The sequence below is a fragment of the Dermacentor andersoni genome, chromosome 5, assembly GCF_023375885.2.
Source record: "Dermacentor andersoni chromosome 5, qqDerAnde1_hic_scaffold, whole genome shotgun sequence".
Classification (NCBI taxonomy): Eukaryota; Metazoa; Arthropoda; class Arachnida; order Ixodida; family Ixodidae; genus Dermacentor; species Dermacentor andersoni.
Window position 1 is genome coordinate 148,466,682 of NC_092818.1, and position 20,535 is coordinate 148,487,216.

The following is a 20,535-nucleotide window of genomic DNA, read 5'->3' on the forward strand; positions in this document are numbered from 1 at the left end:
ACTTCAAATAATGCTTCAGCCAGGAACTCATTCGCAAAGTTTAGTTTCAATGGTCTCTGAGTAGATCGTGCTTTCCTGGCTCTGCAATGCGGTTTTAACAAGTTTTCTTAAATTGACAAAAGAAATATTTTTTTTATATTATTGTAGAATTTCACTATGGCCAAGTCGAATATTTCGTTCCACATGAACGAATTTAATGTAGACGCAGCGATCGACTTCGAAGCGGAGTTTTCTGTGAATTCAATATCAAATCAGATCGACTTCTACTTCCAAAAACACAAATTTCTACTTTCATTGTGAGCCGAAAGGGCACAGGCAGCGTCGCTTACAAATAAAATATCCCTTTCTGGATACGGATGACTTTTTACAAAAAAGAAAAGCTTTCTACAACAAAAAGTTCACAGGAAGGAGCTAATATAGGTACATTACAGAGAATGACAAAGGCGACGTTCAAAACATATATTCTCTTCACGGAGGTGACATGAAATGTAAATTATTCTTAGCTTTCACGCAAAATAATAAATATTTAGGCGCGAGATGTGCCCGCAGTCCAGCGATATCGCTAGACGAGCAGACGTTTCATTCTTTACTCCTCGGCGTGATCATTCCCAGGGGGTCACCAGGGAAAAGTGAGATCTTTATGAACGTACCTCCGGGCTCTTTGCTTACCATATATATATATATATATATATATATATATATATATATATATATATGTGTGTGTGTAGAATCAGCAGAAGCTCAGAGTCAGTGAATAACTATTTGTGCTCTGAAATAATATCTCAAGTATTCGAAAACGTATTTTTGTGCGACAACGATATGTCTTCTTCTTTCATAATTAAGATTTTCTAGAAGCTCGCATAAAATATACTTCCCATAAGATACGTTGATACCTTGTCATAACATTTCGGGCTTTTCCAGCCTCTTACAATATTCTGAGGCATAGCAGCGACTCGCGTCACATTCTTATTCTTGGTCACTTTATGTGTCCCTAGTACTTGTATTTATATGATTTGTGTTGACCTAATATATATTAATAATACGAAAAGCAGTTTCATGCGAGGTCGTTTGGGCAGACACACCAAGAAACGCTTTCAAAATGCTAGAAACTGCGCAGTGGCTTTTTAAGTGGGTAGAGGCGTCAGTGCTAACTAAATGTTCGTCGTTTCTGCTATGGATAACATAGTTTCGCGGGGTAATGTACTTCCACGTAGTCATTTTACATTATATACACCCGTAAATAAGAAAAATAAAAAGACACTGGTGTCAATGTCACGTATTTTTCTAGCAAGTGTGGGCCTTATGCAGTAGATCATGGGTTTTCCGAACATGTTATTTTCCCTTTCTTTTTCTTGCTATGGTTCATGAATCCATTTGGAAAGGACTGACAAAATATTCAATTAGGGAAAGGAGATGTTTCGGAGGATCTGGCTTGTGACATTAGTGAATCAAGAAAATTTAATTTCCGAAACAATATCTCATTTTTTATTCGTCCCACGGCTACTTTTCCAACATTGCATGCCAACCAACATTTCGCTTTGCCTTTGGTATACGGCCAAATGAACTAATATAGATAAGCACTACTACAGCTTTTTTTCTCGTGTACACTACACGTCATTTCAATAGTTGTGCGGTTTTTGCACCCACGCTAACGTAGTTCTATCATCAGGGGATTCTGTGTGTCGCTAGTAAATGGCTATTTTTTTTTTCTAGGGTGATTTCAACCTTCTGCAGACTCGTAACTTAGGATTAATGTCAGACTTTTAAAGCACGATTTATTCCTTCAGAACTAAGTAGAAGCCTATTTGTGCTCCATCAAGTTTATTTTCAATTTAGCTTGGTGATGAGGCGGATAAGTTGCAAGTACGTGCGTCCTGTTTTTTACCTCTATGTAAGCTAAAGGGCTGGTAAATATGAAAACTTATCGAAAGGAAACAGCGATAAAGCTGAAAAATATATAAATAGTGAGTGATGCGACGTCCCACTTAAGCACGAGATCTAAAAACAGAACGACGTTCTCACGCTTGCACGCCGTCGGTACTTTGACATTAGATAGTACACAGAAAAAAAAATCTGCGCATTATATTTCCAATGCCCTCCTTGCAATATCTGGAGTATATAGCGGTAGAATTGCATAAACAGAACCCACGTTTCCCCGCTCCTGCTCGATCAAAGGAATGGTTTGGCCCAACTAAATTTGCTAATACAATATTAACTTAAGCTTATTGACATTGAACTTTTTGCGAATAAGATATGTTTTTTTGAAAGAATACTGACTATGCTGTAATTCTAAACTCAGATTCTGTACAAAGACTCAATACATTGTTTTTATGTTTGATATTTGACTATGTATTTTACGCTCCATAAGCATTAGAGGGGGCTTCAAAGTAAGCGCGAGAAAGAAAATACGGCTCGTTAATCGAGGGCGGCATACCCACGCAGGGGGTAAAAGACGTGTGCACGCCATTTATAGCAGCGTTGACACAACAGCACATCAGCGCGCGTATATGTCGACAAAAAATGTTGACAGACGGCAAACGACGCCCACGTGTACCGCTCGCAATGCGGGTGCATGCTCGCTGACTACATATATTTGCGTTTGCGCTAAGGCGCCACGCTGAAGCGGAATGATTCGATTCCGCAGAGGAATGCCGTCCATCTGACAGCTGACATGTGGATCAGCGTCCACTCTTCGTCCGTCATCGACGTTCGTGCCGTTGCTACCCGCGCACGCAGCTCTCCCTCCGGGCAAAAAGGAAGGTCATCCCAGTCCATTAGCCGCACCCATGCGAAACCCCTCGTTCCAAGCGACACCCCCGTCGTGGCCAAGCTGTGTTGCAGCCAGCAGCAAGCATCAGTGATCCCCTTGAAGATGCCCGTGAAGCCAGAGCTGGCCGCATCAACAGTGTGCTGCCGTAAGCTCGTGGCGAGCGCATCTGGCATAGAACCCGCCAAGTAGAGTCTGGAAGAAAAAAAAACACTGCCACAGATGCGTCCCGTGCGAGAAAAACTTATTTGGCAACGAAAATAGAAACAACGTTTCAGGTTCTTTCATAAGCCTAATGCAGTATAGAATTTCGGCCGAGGATGATATAGGATGCTAAAAAGCATGAACTGCAAAAAAAAAAAAAACAATAGATAAACGTTGACATGCGCGTGGTCAAGTTTTGTTGATTGCTCGTCACCGTAAGAAAGTTATATGTCTCTTACACAATTTATCACGGAGGTCTTCTGAGAGACTTTTTATCTGCAAATTTTGGCGCTTATACTAAAGGTTTGTTGATGTATTAGAAGGACGTAGAACATAAAAAAAAGAAAGGGTTGTACGACATGTTTCGTCGCGTTATCTTTTGCAACGTTAACGGTTCTCGCTAGGCCCTACTGTCATGGTTGACTTCTCATTTGGTGGGCCCCGTTCGACGTCACAGCGATGAAAATCTTTCAGGATTTACTTCACCCTCTCGCGTACTAAGAAAAGTTGAATGCTGTTTAAGTTTATTACCTAAACTAACATATAATTCCTGATAAGAATATGATTCATTCGATACGCGGGTTTAGACCAGCGTCTTTTCCTATCCCGCGTAATGTTCCCTTTCAAGCTGCAGAGTCATTTATAAATCAAAAGATTGTGATACTACCTTGAGTAATCCCTTCGGTGTCGCCTGAGCAATCTAAATGTGCCATAAAAAGGAGGATACAAGCCACAACGCAATAAGTGCTTTAACGTCCTAGCCACAAACGCAAGTTTAATAATCTTGCAGTGATGAAGCAGAGTTCATGTAGATGTGAAGCAGATAAAGTGATCAAAGGACTCTGGATCAACGTAAACGGAAATTGTGTTCATACTTTACAGAGCACAGCCCACAATATCAGAAGGTCCCTTAAGCCTTGTTGATGACCATGCAGCTGGGAACACACAACAAGCGTTCTGACAACATCCTCAGAAACACTTGCTCAGATACACGGAGGTAGGTCACTTGTTTTTACCGACGCATAACGGCGATATTGTGTGTATGGCGTAAACCACGTGCGTTCATCAAACGCCTCGTGTAGCACAGAACATATGAAGGGACACTTCATTGATCCTTAGTGGATTAAACGTAAGCACGTGTAGTTATGTAAAAATATAATGGTCACTGCTCGCATAGATACCGATGTTAACTTGTGCATGTAATGTGTGTACCTCCTGCTTAACCGCTGAGGCATTGTATAAGAAAAGTAGCATGATATGTTGCGGGAGACGCATAAGAAATCAGAATTCATATAAGGTCATTCGCCGATATATGGAAATAATTACATTAGTGCAGTAGTTTTAGTACGGTGATAGCTGTTATGTGGTCTTGACTTTCGTGAATTTGTTCCATGTTATCGACGTTAGTTCATGCCCGTTGTTCATCGTTATGGTCTCCGAGCCGTCGGCAGGTCCTCAGAGTGACGGGTACATACCCTCGACTGTCCTCGCAGACATGCCGCAACTCCAGTGGCATTTCGCCATAGCGCTCTCTACTCTGCGCTAACTTGCCCTGACTTGGGCTACACCCAAGCAGCCAATCGATATGACATTGTACTCATCATAGATAACTGCGGAAATTTGCTGGCACAAGTAGCCTTTTAGGTGCATACCGGTTGTTTCTGCGAAGGCTGCCGAAAGTTCCTTGAAAGGAAGCACTCAAGGTGAAAATGAGATTATTCACAAATCGGATTGTCGGAACAATGGACAACTGAAAATAGGTTGTCTCCTCATTTTCTTGCTAATTAGTAAAGTGCACTTACTTACCAAATAAGTTAGCACAGATAGGCGGTTGCTGACAATGGAAAAGTTGTAGCTACTAACGAGGTGATCTCAGATTAGCTTTCAAATCGCAAAAAAATTGGAGACTCATCCTTCTTTCAGAGGTGATTAGGGACGTTAATGTGATTAGCATTTTTTTCGATTACAATGGGTGTGTAATTGGCGATCATATTTTTTGTGGTATGATTATTATTATTATGATTATCATCATCCTTATTAGTACCGAGGCAGACAGAATTCTGATATGTACAAGTAGAGAGGCTTCGTTTAAGTTCTTTAAAATATATTTTGACTCGTTGTGTATGCGCTTTCTTTCTACATACGATTTCCGGAGTCCTCCACTACGGCGTGCCTCATAATCAGAAAGTGGTTTTGGCACGTAAAACCCCATAATTTAAATTTTTTTTCTACATACGTTCGTACATACGTTTTTCACACACACACACACACACACACACACAAACACACACACACACACGCACACACACACACACACACACGCACACACACGCACGCGCACACACACACACACACACACACACACACACACGCACACACGCACACACACACACACACACACACACACACACACACACACTGTCCTGCTATTTAAATGCACACTCGGTGTAAGCCGTTTTTACACCTCTGTAGGGCGCATCACGGACGTGTTTGCTCATTCAGACATAATCTCTCTATTCACCGTTGTCTTGCGGTACATCCCCAAACGTAATAAACTGCAAATTATTTTAAAGCACGTTCATTGCACACCTTGCACATATTGAAATGCTTATGAAATACCATAAAGCGCTCAATAAAAATACATCACAAAACACTATTGCCTATAACCTACTTGCACGGGGTATTCCACTAGGTGGAACGATAAACAAATGAAAGCAGAAACCAACGGATTGACCACGTGACTGCTTCTTTTTCGGCTGCCCATGGAGTAAAACGCCCAATTGATGATAACCGAAGACTGAATCTGCCTAATCAGCCAATGAAATTGGAGGCGTACCGAAGGTTGACTTTTATGTCTTGATATCGTTAGCTCATTCATCTGAGGGCGTCGCCATAGCTCGCGCAGATCCCGATCTTTGCCAAACTCGGGCGTTTCGGCATAGCACCTCAGCTGAGAGCACTTACCATTCTTGATGCACTCTTGCCTGGAGAAGCCTAAAGGCAGCTCCACGCCAACACCTATTTTCACCTCACACTCCTCCAGGCGATGCACCCTCCCCATCGTCAACCCCTTTGTCCATTCTGTAGAGAGCGAGCTAACCTATACCACACCACATGGCCATACCGAAAACTTCATCAGACCAGCGCCTGCCCTACCTCGTTACTTAAAAGAAACTCACGAGCAGTGACAGATGTTGCTGACCAGCTCGGCGTTGAGTAGATCAGCGAATGCTGATCGCCAGAGCCGAAACTACTGCCATCGCCGCTGGGCCCCTGGACTGAGCCTTCACCCACTGTAGGGATGTCCCCTCCCAGTGACCAACAAAAACCGTTTTTTGCTCTCTCTATCAGTCATCATAGAAAATAAAATAACAAGAATTACGCTACTGTAGCTTTGATGCTTTGGGCGCCAATGGAGCTTGATGATTATATATATACGACCTCATTGAATGTGAGTGAAAGGGCGAAAATTCTCCGTTCCATCTACATGATGCGGAATCCTGCCCGGTTTTTCGCTGACGCACTACTCACACTACACATCTTTGGAAATAGTTGGACCTGTAGTATGAGATGAAAGTCTAGATTTTGGTAGAAGCTTGTCTGAGCTTGAAGGATAGTAGGTAAAGGTTGGGGAACCAAGGCAACTCTGCCGGTAAATTTCAGGTGTTCCGTGCCTTAGAAGAACGCTTTACAATCACATTACATGTTTGTTGGTTTGGTAAAACTTGTGTAATACATTTAGAATATTGTGAGAAATATATGAAAGGCAACTACTTCTTTTCCACTCGTAGCATACAGCCATAGTCATCTTGTGTTATTCACTAAATTTTCGGGAGCCTTATATGCAGATGTTTTAGCTTCTCGTCTCGTATATGGCTGTCTTGAATTCCATTTGAGGGACAAAGCTACGCACAAGGTGATGAGAAAAATAATTTTCGACATTGTGTTCCATTTTTCCTTTGTGCTCAATTCAGCTATCGGTAAACTGTTAATACAAGAATCCTCGAACAATTTAATTGTGAATTAGCCGTCGCGCGAAGTAAAAAACAAACAAAGAACGTGCGCTGGCCGCGCCTTTAGTAATTTTCATAGACTTGCCTTAACAAAAGAAATGCAGCAGCGCTTTTGCTTTCATAACAGACGTACAACTTTTATACAGACATTCTGCAGAAGTTTATATTTCTCTAATTACAGATTATATGGTTTTCATCGCTTCTTCAATCATTTCCAATGTCTCTGACCTGCATTTGTTAAGAATTCTTGAACAGCATGTGCGTTGAATGAAAAAGCGATGATAAAGCGCGAGCGCACCACACAGTTTAACATTTTACTATGACGGCCTGCCTACGAATTTAGGCTTTGAATAAAAAAATACTTATGCAACTTTCTTATTCACTGATTCTTATTCACGTCACTTGCTCTAGATTCCTATATATCACGTGTATGCAAACAAAGGTGCTTAAAATTTACGTCAAATAAAATTGCTGATTAATCTACTTGAAGAAAAAGTCTCAAGTGAGCAACAGGAAGAAAAGTGTAAACCGCTTGATCTGTTTCTGCAAGCGCTGAATGAGTAGCACCCCCAGCCGCCTTCGCTGATGCAAAAGGGTTGCATCAGTGCAGGCCTGGTAGATTTCACATGCTGTGTATTGTTGAAGACGCAGGCTCCTCAGAACGGAGCTTCAGAACGGAGCTTCAGAACGCCTCAGAACGGAGCTTCGCAGTGGCCGACACTTTGGTTCTTAAAAGATATCGCAGGAGACGGTGCCTAGTTCGGCAACGCCTGTGTCGACTGCATCGACTGTCGTGCTCACGCATCCGCGTGATCCAGGAACCTTCTGCAGAACCAATGGCGCCGACGCCGACGATTGGCTGGAGATGTATGAGCGGATGAGCAGCCACAAGAAATGAGATGCCACATAGATGCTGATGAACATATTTATTTATTTACTTGGCGGGAACTGCCCGAATATGGTTTGAAAACCACGAAGAACTCCGTGACTGGTATACCTGCCAGTAGAAGCTGCGGAATCTTTTCGGAAGACCACTGATTCGGAAGGTCGTCGACAAGAAAGAGTTGGCATCACGAGTTCCGATGTCCACCGAAAGCTACGTCGCCTATATACAAGACGTGCTGACAGTCTGCCACGAGGCCGACGCTGGAATGCAGGGGTCTCAAAAAGCCAGGCATGTCTTAAAAGGTATCGTCGATGACGCCTTCAATTTACTCATTTATGAGAACTGTACTTCGAGTAGTGGCATTATCGCGGAGTGCAGGCGTTTCGAGCAGGCGAAAAGCCATCGTATCTATCAGTCATTTGCACGGCTTCCAAATACGGCAGCAACATCGTCTTGTGAAGAGCGACTGGACTCTCCTTCCCGGTAGCAGCAGCGTTCAGATCAGCTGAAAATGGTCGTGCGCCGTGAGCTGAAAGCCATGTGTCCTGGGAATTTGTACCCACCTGTCAACGATACATGCGCTCCTACGGTTCCCATTGTTCAGGCTATTGTGCGCCGAGAACTCGCCATTGTCGGCTTGCAGTCACTTTTCACCGCCGCTAGTTCCCGGCCAATCGAACGACCTTCGCTCATGCATACTCAAAATCCTTGGGTCCCTCGAGGTTGTCGCAACATGACAGAGTGGCGAACCCCGGATGACTGACCTATTTTCAGTTCTCGCCACGTTGGTTATGTCGCCTGATACTGTCGCAACCGCTGGTCCTTGATGCCGTTCTCGAACAGCCCTCGTGCTGACGGCAGTTTCCGCCATATCCAGCCGCAAGCCGAGCCGAACCTGCACGCAACGGACGGTACGGCCGCATGGCGCCGTCTATCACCGTCGCCGAGCAGTCACCAGTACCGTTTAAAATCCTACTGTTCATCTATAGTTCGCTATCATTCTAACAAGCGCCTGGATGGCGCTCCAACCCCCAGGAGTTTGGTTAGGGTGCGTTTGGACAGGACCGTGGTGCCCAAGAGGGAGACGAAGAGGAAGTCGTAGATTATCTCCTGGAGCTGTGACCTTTGTACCAGCCTGCGCGACCTGGACTATATATATATATATATATATATATATATATATATACATATGTATGCTAATCAGTTGTCCCCTGAACACACTAACTCACAAATATTCTTCACTTTATGTCATAGTTTAGAAGTACGCATACTACCGAAGGAACTCTCAGATTCTGTAAGCTTCTCTTATCATTTCCCTCACCTAACAGTTACCAAACAATTTGATCAAACAATCGAAACACCTACGCGTTATGATAGTCGATCAGAAAAGCTTCTTTTCTGCCCTGTCGAAGGCATATGAATGTAAAGTGAATGACACAGAATAGTCAAACATGCAAATATGCCAGAGATACAATAATGTTTTGACATCGAAGAGTGAAACAAAAGCGCGCAAATTATCAAAGTACATCGTGATCTGATAAGGCCACCAAACTCGGAGGATAAGTAAAATGCATTGTGGGTTAGAACGTCGTTGTAATGTACAGGTTTGGCATACCTTGCGAGAGAAATTACGGGCAACAGACAGAAATACTCCGAAAATTGGTGCAGTTCATCTCAATTTATACATTTTTTTAATAACCATCAATCAAAAGCCGATCACATTTGCTTATGTTTTGGAAAGCCTATTTCTCCTGCAATGCCTGAGACTCGGCACTATATATACACCTCAGACAACATTCGTACTTGTCTGCCATGATTCACAACAGTTTGATCCACCTCTAGTAATAACAATAGCGTTAAGGACACCGTGTCGCAGAAAATTCAGTGTCGGTGTCCGGCGCCGGTCGTCTTGTGAGCGAAAAATCATTCCGAAGCAGGCATGCCGAACCACGCTGTCCCTCCGTGTAGCACAGAGGCGATACTGAACTAATTGAACTTCTCAAAGTACGATGCTTCAGGAAATTGTAGTATTTGTTACACACAACCAACAGACATGAAAGGGTCGGATTGTGATTTGAATACAGGCGAAAACGTAATTCTATTACGCGGAAACTCAAACACAACTCCTTCTTCAGCGGTTCTACATTCATAAAGCGGCGCGTCCCGCTCGGTTCCTTGTAACGCCATCCAGATGGCGCTCGCCTCCGCGCATCCGCACTGAACGCGGCATTGTTAAGTACTAGATTGCCTTCGCACTTGTTGGTAGCACATTTACCACTGGTGCATCGGTTCAATATCCGTCTGGGCATCAAGACTACCTGCGTTCGATGGCAGCTGGTCTGCGTTTGGTTCTAATATATGCATTAGAACGCTTACCAATGCCATGGAAATGATCTCAGTTACACGACGCAAAAAGCGAGTAATCTCTAAGAAAATGAACCAAGCCAGAGTGGCTAGCTAAACTGCCGAGTACCTATTTTTGCCCAAGTCAGCTTTGGCAAGCCCTTTAGTTTCAGCACAGGCAGGTGTGTTTTAAAGAGTGTTGAGGTTTGCATAAGGAGGTCATTGCGTACAAATTTTGTGTAGGTATTATTGTGGGGTTAACAGACGGTAAGTCGAAAACCTGAAAGCCGAATAAAAAAACGCTCTGCAAATGTATTGTGTTAAACTGTGTGAGGGGACCGTAGTTCAAGCAACAACTGAAAGAAGAGAGAGTAGTGCTACTTGGCTTTGGCACTAGTTGTGCAGATTACGCTTACAATAACGTTTTGATTTGTTATAACTCTTCTTGCATTCACCTTTAACATAAGTTCAAGTAAGAAGAGTACATTTGCTTGTTTAGGTAAAGTCAACCTTTCACAAAAAGTGCACCAATCATCTATCGCGTTACGCGTTTTCTTACTGCACTTTTTTTCTATACATTACGGGATGTCGTACCGAAGATAAAATGGCACAGTGGATAAGCATATGACATTTTTCATTGGTACGGAATTTTTCATTGGTACGGGATTTTTCATTAGTGAGTTAGAACTCGGCCTGACTTTGCCGATATGAAATAAGAGGCTCGTTGGCAACTGAAATTCTCAGATGTTCATTGATCACTTCAGAAATCCTTAATAGTCTATATAACTAACTAGAAGTGGTTCACTTTCTTCGACCCAAGACATATGAGCCCAATGTACTCATCCAAATGAATGTCATGAGAGAGAATAAATTTTGACTAAGCCACCGTGGGAGACCTCACCCCGGGTTGCGTTATACCTTGGCTAACATTCAGTAGAGTTGTATCCGTCCATCCGACCCTCGACTGAACCACAACGATAACCGAATAGCTACAAGTCGTTCTCCTATTTCTACCACAGAATACAACAATGCAGAACAAGAACTAAAGGTTTGTTCTAAGTTCTTATTCAGCAACACGATAAAGTTTTCCACTTCTTCCGGTGTTCCTTGTTTTTAGGCGGAGAAGAAGGTGCATCATGAAATGAAGTCTAAAAAAGATTTTATTTATCTTGTATATTGTATTTCATACACCTGTGTTGTTTTTATGGAAACCTACTGATCCTATTATACATTGTATATACGCGTATGTAGCGACTGTCATATGCACGTCTGCGCACATATGAATACATCATTGTATAACGTGTAGTCTCTACTATCATTTCTAGGGTACAGATATCGTTGTTCAAACCAGTATACTATGTAACATTTTAACATATATACCTTAATCATTTTGTTGTTTCAATGTACTTGGTGTAATGTCTTTCTTGCTGTGATTTCATGTGAGGGTGTCAGTATTTCAAGCTAACTTTATCGCTTCCAAGTTTGACGGTGGAGTAGTTTGGATAACACTTACCTTTGAATAGACATATTGTCTTTGGAGCAAGGATGCTACAAGAAGAGTAAGCTAGAGCTATGAAACTCAACAAAATTACTTCTGGACGCCGCTACAGAAGATGCATTGATCGCAATAATATTTCGATATGGATGGCGGCGACGTGGTTAAACATACTTAAACACTGTCCTCGATGGTGTGATAGCAGCTTTACCAAATTTTATGCACAAAATATCAAGGACTATTGTTAATCTCCCTCAGACGTAGAGTCACATGCCATCAATTATAGTGCTTTTTGGAGTTCGCTTTCGTGCCGCAGGGTGAGGTTGGCGTGATGATTACCCGAAAGAGCGGCAAAGATTTCTTGGGCACTATTCTATGAATAGGGGTTGCCGGCACTGTCGACTAGTCGGACAAAGTGGCGCGACAAATACCCTCTGCAGTCTTTCACTGAAGTGGAGAAACACAGTTTTTTTCACTTCAAAAGGACGTTTGACTTTTATTTATTACAATTCATGATAGCCGCTGCGGCTAACGTGTCACCGAAGACAGATATAATAAAGCATAAAACACAGACCTGGCCCCTTGCTTTACAAAAAGAAGTCGATTTCTCTGCTTTAGTCAAATGCAATATATCGAATCGTGCCCCTTGCATTTAAGTTCTTGGCCAAAGTGGCTCTATATAGTCAAAAATTCTGCTGGACTGTAGTGCCGTACCTAAGACAGTAGTTTGAAGAGCAGTTTGAAAAGTTTATCTATACTATTCCAATGCATGCATAAGTTACGAGACTGTAGTGCAGGGTACACGGATATTTCAAAGTTTTACAGCGATAGCTGTTGTGGGCTCACTCCTAAGGTCATGTCGGTATCCGCCAGTGCCATTGCATGAATTCAAAAATCATTTCGAAAAAATTACAAAACAAGAAAAATTCTTATTGTGCGACGAGAACTCGGACTTCCAACCAACAAATGGAAGATCTAGGATTTTTTCTCTTAGCTATTCCGCCAGTGCTGGAGCAGTCGAAAATACCCGCGCCAGAAATCGCGACCGTGCCAGAAGCTGCCATGAATAACTAACGCCTGATGAATATCTGTGCATTCAGTAAACATGGCGTCCGCGCATTCGTGTTATAGCCCGTCGCACTCTCAGCTATGATGGCGGTACTGAGTTAGGTTTTCTTCTTCTTTGCATATTAGTAATATTTGAGCAATTCTTTGTTGTCTTCACAAGTCTTTTATCGCCGGGCTTCTTTTCATGCTTATCGGATGGCGCGGACGCTGTCTTGTTTTCTTCAAATTTAGCGTGTGGCCTATTAATGGGGCAGTCCAGGTATGTAATTGAGAAGAACCAAAGAAATCCAGGAGTAAGAAGCTAAAGGGCTGGTTTAGTATGGATCAGGGGCTAAGACCGCTAGGTAAGAGAAGGAAGAAAGGCCGTCTTTCCGCTTCCCACCAGGAGACGCAGCTTCCACGGAGCAATGCTGCTTGCACTTTTCATTATTCTCGAAAGGTGATTGTTCGCTCGCATCTACTAATCTTCACGCCTACAAATACAGCACGAAACATTCTAAGGCTTACTACGCATTATATTTTGACAACTATAGCATCACTGCATCGAATTATGGACGAAATAAATTGTTGCAGCGAAGCTGTTCATGCGATTAGAGGAGTTCAAAAAAGGTGGGGATTTTCATGCATTTCTAGAAAATAACTAGGTTCGTTACGAAGTTTAGATTTTTACAATATGTGCGGAATGTTCGGGGAGATTTGCAGACAAACTTCGAAGTGTGTGTGCGGTAATTGGGGATTAAACAAGAATAGCTAAACATGCGTTTTTAACCCATTATGAGACGTTATATGGAACACTTGCAAAGCTTCCCCACTTATCTGGGAAGACCAAGAACTGCAGATAGTTCATATCTGGGGAAATACGAGCTATTCTATGCGTCACGTGTACCGAATGCTTTTAGCTGAAGTTAGGGCTTTGAAAGGATCGACTGACTATACTCCTCTTCCAATCTTTATACATTATACGAGGCATGTAGTTTCTTTTCCCTGGACTTCTCAGTGAACAGTATGCGAGACACGGTGTTTATAGTCCGTTGAAATAGGAAGCAAGTTAAGATTGCTTAATAATAATTGTTTAATTTGTCTTGGGTAGTTACAGCCTTTCGGAAAAACATACTTATTCAGCCGTTCCAGAGGTCATACTGCCGCTGTCGCCAATGTTTCCCAAAGTCCTAAAACAAATCTGCAAATCAACAAGGAAAAATTCAGTTACCGCAAAACCAAGATTGACGGCACACCCGACCCCTCACTATACGCATGTACGTACTCACCTTCTCTTTTCTTCTTTATCAGCTCTAGAGTGAGAAATAAACTTGGGTCTTCTGCATCGTACCGCTTTCATGTTATTACTGTCGTGGTGTTGCCACTGCCCAGTCCAAAGGTGTAACAGACACGAAAATGAGAACATTAAATGCAAAGCTTTTGAAAACTTTTGCGTTATACGAGATTTGTAGTTTTGCTTCTCCGGTGCCCTCGGTGAACGAAATAAAGCAGCTTCTCTATATTTCGCGGAAAAATGGAACACGGTATGAGTAAGGCGTACGCAATGGCCAGTGTGTGCGGGTTTAGTACAGCCTTTACAATAAATTATGTATGCGAGAACACCAGAGTGTTATGAGTGTGTTTTACGAGCAGAAAAAAATTTACCGAGCTGCCCTGGCATAACTACATATGCCTTCCGAGGTCAAATTTAGCGACATGAGGGAACGCTGTGGCAAGTTTATGTGTGAACCTAAATGTGGTTGGATCAAATACGACCATAGTAATAAAATGCTTTAGCAAGCGTTCGAAAGCGTTATGTAGAATTATTGCGCCGTGTTGCCCGGTGTTCCGAGATACACTATATGTTATTCTATATTTATATTTGGTGAAAGTAAAAGGCATATTGTGGGTTTGTGGAGAAAAAGTTTAAAGTGCTAGGGTTAATTACTGCTCGCGAAATAAATTATGCAACCAAGCATTCCAGAGCGTTGTGATTGGCTTTCCTAAACGGCACAAGATGTAGCACACCGCACTGGCTTAACTACAACTGCCAGCAATATCAAACTTTTAACTACAGGAGGGAAACCATATCAGATGAGTTTGCTAAGGTACATGCGTCTTCTTTAAATACAGCTTTTGTTAAGAACAGACTTATCAAGTGTTTGAAAGCGTTATACGACCATTTCGCACGATGCGTCCCGGTGTGCAGAGGGAACTCTACATTATTCAGAGTTTATATTTGGTGAAAATAAGGGGCATGGTTTGTGTTATGTGGAGGTAAAGTTCAAGTTTTATGGGTTAACTGCGGTCCTTGCAATAATTTACGTACTCAAGCGCTCCGAAGCATTAGGACAGTGTTTTACGAGTGCGCGCAGAATTCAGCCCGTTGCCCTGGCAGAAGTAAAAATACCTCCGAAATCAAATGGAGAGAAAATCTGGTGAATGCCATGTCAAATATATACGCAAAGTTAAATGTGTGTGCATTAAATACAGTCTTTCCCAAAATTTCTTGCACAAGTTTTGGAAAGTGCAATACGGGGTTTACCAGCCATACTTCCCTACGTCCCGACATTTCTCTACGTTACACCAAGCCATTGTATCGGGCAAATATGGATCATGCTGAGTGCAATGTGTGGTGAAGCTTTAACGGTCCTAGCCTAATTAGAAGCGCTGCGAGTGTTTACTGAAACCTCGATTTTTTTTCCTTTTTATGTCCCATAAGGGGTTCTTAGTAGCCTTCCCTAGTGTTCTCGTTGAACTAATCAATGTCACTTGTTTATATTATTTTAAAACTTGGGGCATGTCATCAGGCGAAATTCAAAGTGTGTGGACTAATTACGGACTTAGAAATAAATTACGAACGCAAGCGCTCCGGAACGTTATAAACTTTTTACGAACTTCGCTGAATGTATGACGCTCTCCTGAAAGGACAAATGTAGCACGAAATAAAGGGTGGGTGGTGTGGAGGGGAGGGACATTATGACCAAGATATGTGGATGATTTACTACCTTTGTAATAATCCCTAACAAGTGGTCTAAGGCACTAGGTATGGGCTAGGCTTCAAACGAGCTAGTAATATACGGGCAACGTGGTAAAATTATGTGGTTTAATTGCGCACATCTGAGACACGTATTGCAACTGCTTGAAGAAGGGAGCTTCGCTGGAAATGAGGTCGTGATTCAACAAGGTGCACAAGTCTGCTGTCTTTCATTTGCTATTACTTTGTTTTTTGTTTGTTTTTTTTGGTTGTTTGTTGATGGTTGGGCATGCGTGCGTGCGTGAGCGCACAGCAGCATCTTACTGCGAGGCTAGTATTGAAACCACTGCAGCGATACTGTAGGTAGTGTTTTGTCTATACTAAACCAAAATAATACAGGAGATATAGGTGTTCTACAAAAAATCAAGGCACGTATTCACAAAAAAAGCATTTCCGCTAAAATTATTTGTAAGAGTTAATTCCAGCCATGCCTGATGTTGGACATATTGTTATACACCGGTGGCCAGCCAAGACAAAGCCCCCTTACAAAAGAAAAGCACTGTTAGTTCGGCCCCGGATTTGCCTGAATAATATTCGCCGGTGAGCTTTCACCTGGCAAATTAGCCTTGCTTATGCGATTCTCATATGTCAAGAAATTGAGGAAACAATAATACGAGACACTCCTGAAAATGAATCTGACTGAGATGTCCTGGCTAAAAGCACCGCAACTTGTCAAGTACAATGGTGTTTTGGTTCAACATGTCGCTGCGAATGCTAGCAGCACTTCAGGGCCCATAATCACAAAAAGTTTTTATGCGATATTTGTTCCTAATAAGAAACTTTAGCGAATCTTGGCAATGGCATATTGTTAGAGAAGTCAGCTCTCCAGTGGCAAGAAGCAGTTCCGAGCGAAAATTTTTGTAAATTCAAGCACTGAATTGTCGAATGTGGAGCAGACTGCCATCTCAAGCGAAGAAAAGCGTCAGTACTGTATAAGGCGCGAAAATGATGTAAATAACTAACTTTGCTGTGGTCTAAGACCTTATCAGTGTCGGTCGATAACGAGCGCAGCTAATTCATTTGCAGCTTTCGTTGTTCTGACGTTCTGGCGGAAATGTCACAATTTGTGGGAATAAACTGTAAGAAATATTAATTGTACTTCCACGAACGCGTGTAACTGTGAACGGAGTGTGATTTCCAGGGAACTGTTTCTATCTCTAAAAACCTTTAAAGGGCCCCTCACCAGGCCTTGCCATTTTGAGCTGACACGCGCGGAGCTTACATTGCGCAATAACAACGATGTCTGCAAAGCATTACATCGCTACGCGCCGCGGAAAGATCTGAAATTTCCAACCGAACGCCATTTTTCCTTCTCCTCGCGGCCGCCGCTCTCCAAGCCAGAGGATGACGTACTCGTGGGCCTGCGCCTACGTACTGGTGTCCACAATGTGACGTCGCTCGTGGTTCAACACAACAACACATTATTCAACACAACATCTGTTAACTGTGCGATCTGTTGCTTGAATTGACGAATTGAAGTTTAGAGAAGTAATAAAACCCGCAAACGCAATGTCTGCGTGTTCTTTGTTTTACACTTCTCACCGAAGCAAGAGATATGTACTTGCGCTTCGTCTACTTGTTCCCACGGTCGTGCGCTCACGTGCACAGGTACCGAAACTGTGCCATTTTCTACCGTGTTCCAGCGCCGTGATCATGCTCTGCGATCCGCTTGTTCTGCTTCAGTATTCATGTCGCACTGAATTATACGGCTGCTGATGTTTCCTTTTGCACAGCGTGCAAAATCGTTCGCGCACATCTCGCGCGTGACTCCGTCAACTAAGTACGTAGCGCGAAAAAAAAAAAGAAGACATGAGGAGAAGAAAAAATGAAGGCGGGGCCTGTGACGTATGCGTGACGCGATCCTCGAGGTCCGGTATAGGAGAACGCATCGAAGGACTTTCGCTTGCGGAAGCTACAGAGGGCGAGTGGAGAGAGCGTCTTACTTGGCAGTGGAGCCCGCCTGCTCAAATCATGGATTTTTGGGCACTGAAATATTTCTATCTCGGCTATTAATGAGCTGATATGAATTTTTTTTTGCGGCAGAATGGTCCTTAGAGGACGCGTAACAACTTCCAGCGTATAACCAAAATTTGCTATGGGGCCTGGTGAGGGGCCCTTTAAGTAGTCCATATAATGGGGGAAAAGAACTCCTTGCGTCTGGCTCGGAAAAGACACTCTTAAATTTGAAATAACTTCTTAAGCTACAGTGTGCAAATGGCTATAGTGTCAGATCACTCCTTTCGTTTTTCGTTCTTGCGGCCCGTAGTGATTGGCCTTTATGACTAAGCCTATGCCTCCATTATCACTGACATCGACCACTTGACGCAATAAATAGTAAAAGAGGGCTCAGAAATGAACTAAATCATCCTGAGACAGGGCCCTGAGTAGCCGAATTCCGCACAAACACTCCAAGTTTAATTAGGTTACTTTCCCTATTACACAAAATGATTTTTCGAGGAACACCTCGCCTTAAAAACTTAGCTATGACGTGTCCCTGGCAAATCATTGTGTTTGTAAGAGACATGTTATCCTGTACACATATTTTCATAACCCAACTCAAGCCACACATAGCTCAAAAGCGCATTGACCAGTGCGTGAAGTAGTCATCAAATATATATATATATATATATATATATATATATATATATATATATATATATATATATATATATATATATATATATATATATATATATATATATATATATATATATATATATATATATATATATATATATACATCTACATAAATATATTCAGCCAAAATGAGTTCCTTCTGATACTTGAATTCGAATAGTTTTTGTTGTGGAATATTTTTCTAATTGTACCAATGGCTTAACCCTACTTGAACTAAATATCGCTGGTGTCCCAGCTCTTCTCAGATGAACGTCACTTTCTTTACTAATATTTGTGTAGGAACCAATATATCTAATTAATATATTACGGAATTTCATCAGGTATAGGCTGATATAACTATAATGATTTAATGTGCCGAAAAAGGGTGAATATGACCCCCTCTCCCCCCGGTGGATGACATACAGCCCGAAGATGACACTTTCAAGCGACTGAACTATATTTGCAGGTGTTTAAGGCTTGCAGAAATGCAGGACTAGAAAGTACTTGTTGTACAAAAATATGGAGACATAATAACTAAATTGAGAGAGAGAGAGAGAGAGAGAGAGAGAGAGAGAGAGAGAAATGAAGCAGAAAATAAGGCTTCGTGCCTAATCAAGGCCGTGCAATGTGGATACTCTCCACACAAGGAAATATATCTTGAGAAGATAGATAGCAAAAGCAATACATAAAATAACACTAAGGAGGGTCACTCATTTGTGATTGTGTTCAAAATCGCAGAAGAGTTAACCTCCTCATTATTTTTTTTTTGTCTTATATAATGTTCACCGACATTCATCCCCGTTGGTACGCTCCAGGCACGTTCGTGAGGCGCCAGAGCGCTTTTGAGGCCTTGTGCATGCAAGGGTTCTCAGGCAAATATGCCAGGATCCTATCTTTCTACAGCGACCGGTCATCCAAGCGGCTGAGACCCTCTCGAAGAGTACATTGCTGCTGTGCGCCGAATGATGGGTAGCAACACGAAAGGCGCTCTATTGTCTCGTCCCACGCGTAAAAAAATGCACGTGGCACTGTTCGTCATTCCAATGAGGGATAAATAACCATACGTAAATGTGGCGCCCAGCAATGTGGCACACGATAACGTTGTCTCGCGACGGGATAGTTCTGGTGGCTGGCGGAGTCTTAAGTGACGGTCGAGTGAATGTAAGCGGCTTTTGGTGAAACCAGGTGAATTCCATGTCGAACAGTGATGTGGCGAACAAGTGACTGAAGTGGCCGGGCAGCATCCGTTCTCCTAAGTGCTATAGGTACGCGCAGATCTTGTTCATGAGCCGAGCGCACAGTTCCATCTCCGCAGTCATTGCTGACAATTCCGCACTGACTCGGAAGCCATTGAAATAGAATGTTGTGTCTGGTCTCGAGTATTCGATCTTCACAACGTCATGAATCACACGAGTAGCTAGTGTAGAAGATAAGGTTCACTCACCACCAAAATAAGTCGAGCATCCTGGGAACATTGCACACCTCAGCATTTCGAGTAATTTGTATCCTGCAACATTCGTTGCGGAGGGCACGACATTCAGAAGGTATCTCAACCACATCAGGCAGCGTTTTCTAGGAACGCAAAAAAGATCAGGCTTAAAGCAATTAAGGTAAATAACTAAATCTTATTACAAATACTAGTTCCCATCGTTGCTTTTCCGTGCATCTGATGGGGCACCACATTAATTCAGCATTCAGGCTTCCTTGTTAGTTTTGAGTAGATAAATGAAGGGAAAGTGGTGAAAACACACTAAAAGCAAAACGACTCAGATGTCGAAATGACAATGAGAAGCAGTTGTCACCACGCTACTTCTTGTTTATCTTACGCACTAAAAAAAATGATTGCCAACGAAACCACTTTCTCAACAGAACTCTATCTTCTACTTTATGGTTCATCTCAGTTAGTTCGTACGTGAGTTTATACGCGATGTTAAATAGAATATGAGAAACAAACCAGCATAAGAGGGAGCATGTAGAAAAGGCGAAAGCGCTGGCTGTCATTGCTTCTCAAGAAAAAAGAAGTCTTGCAAACCTGCAATCAGTTCATGCTACTCGTCGAAACTCCTTCGTTCCCCATGTATCCCTCTTCTACGAATTGATCCACCGGTCGCTTTCAGCGACACAACA

The 20,535-nt window shown here is 42.5% G+C and overlaps 2 protein-coding genes across 4 annotated transcripts in view; one reads left to right on the forward strand and one right to left on the reverse strand.

The window, feature by feature from the left end:
• The window catches only part of LOC126531390 (cell adhesion molecule 4-like), a 545,870-nt gene that overhangs the window by 340,186 nt on the left and 185,149 nt on the right, over positions 1-20,535 (forward strand). The gene's annotated exons all lie outside the window — the stretch shown is intronic.
• Positions 1-20,535, reverse strand: part of LOC126531387 (glycine receptor subunit alphaZ1-like) — a 243,160-nt gene that overhangs the window by 221,625 nt on the left and 1,000 nt on the right. The gene's annotated exons all lie outside the window — the stretch shown is intronic.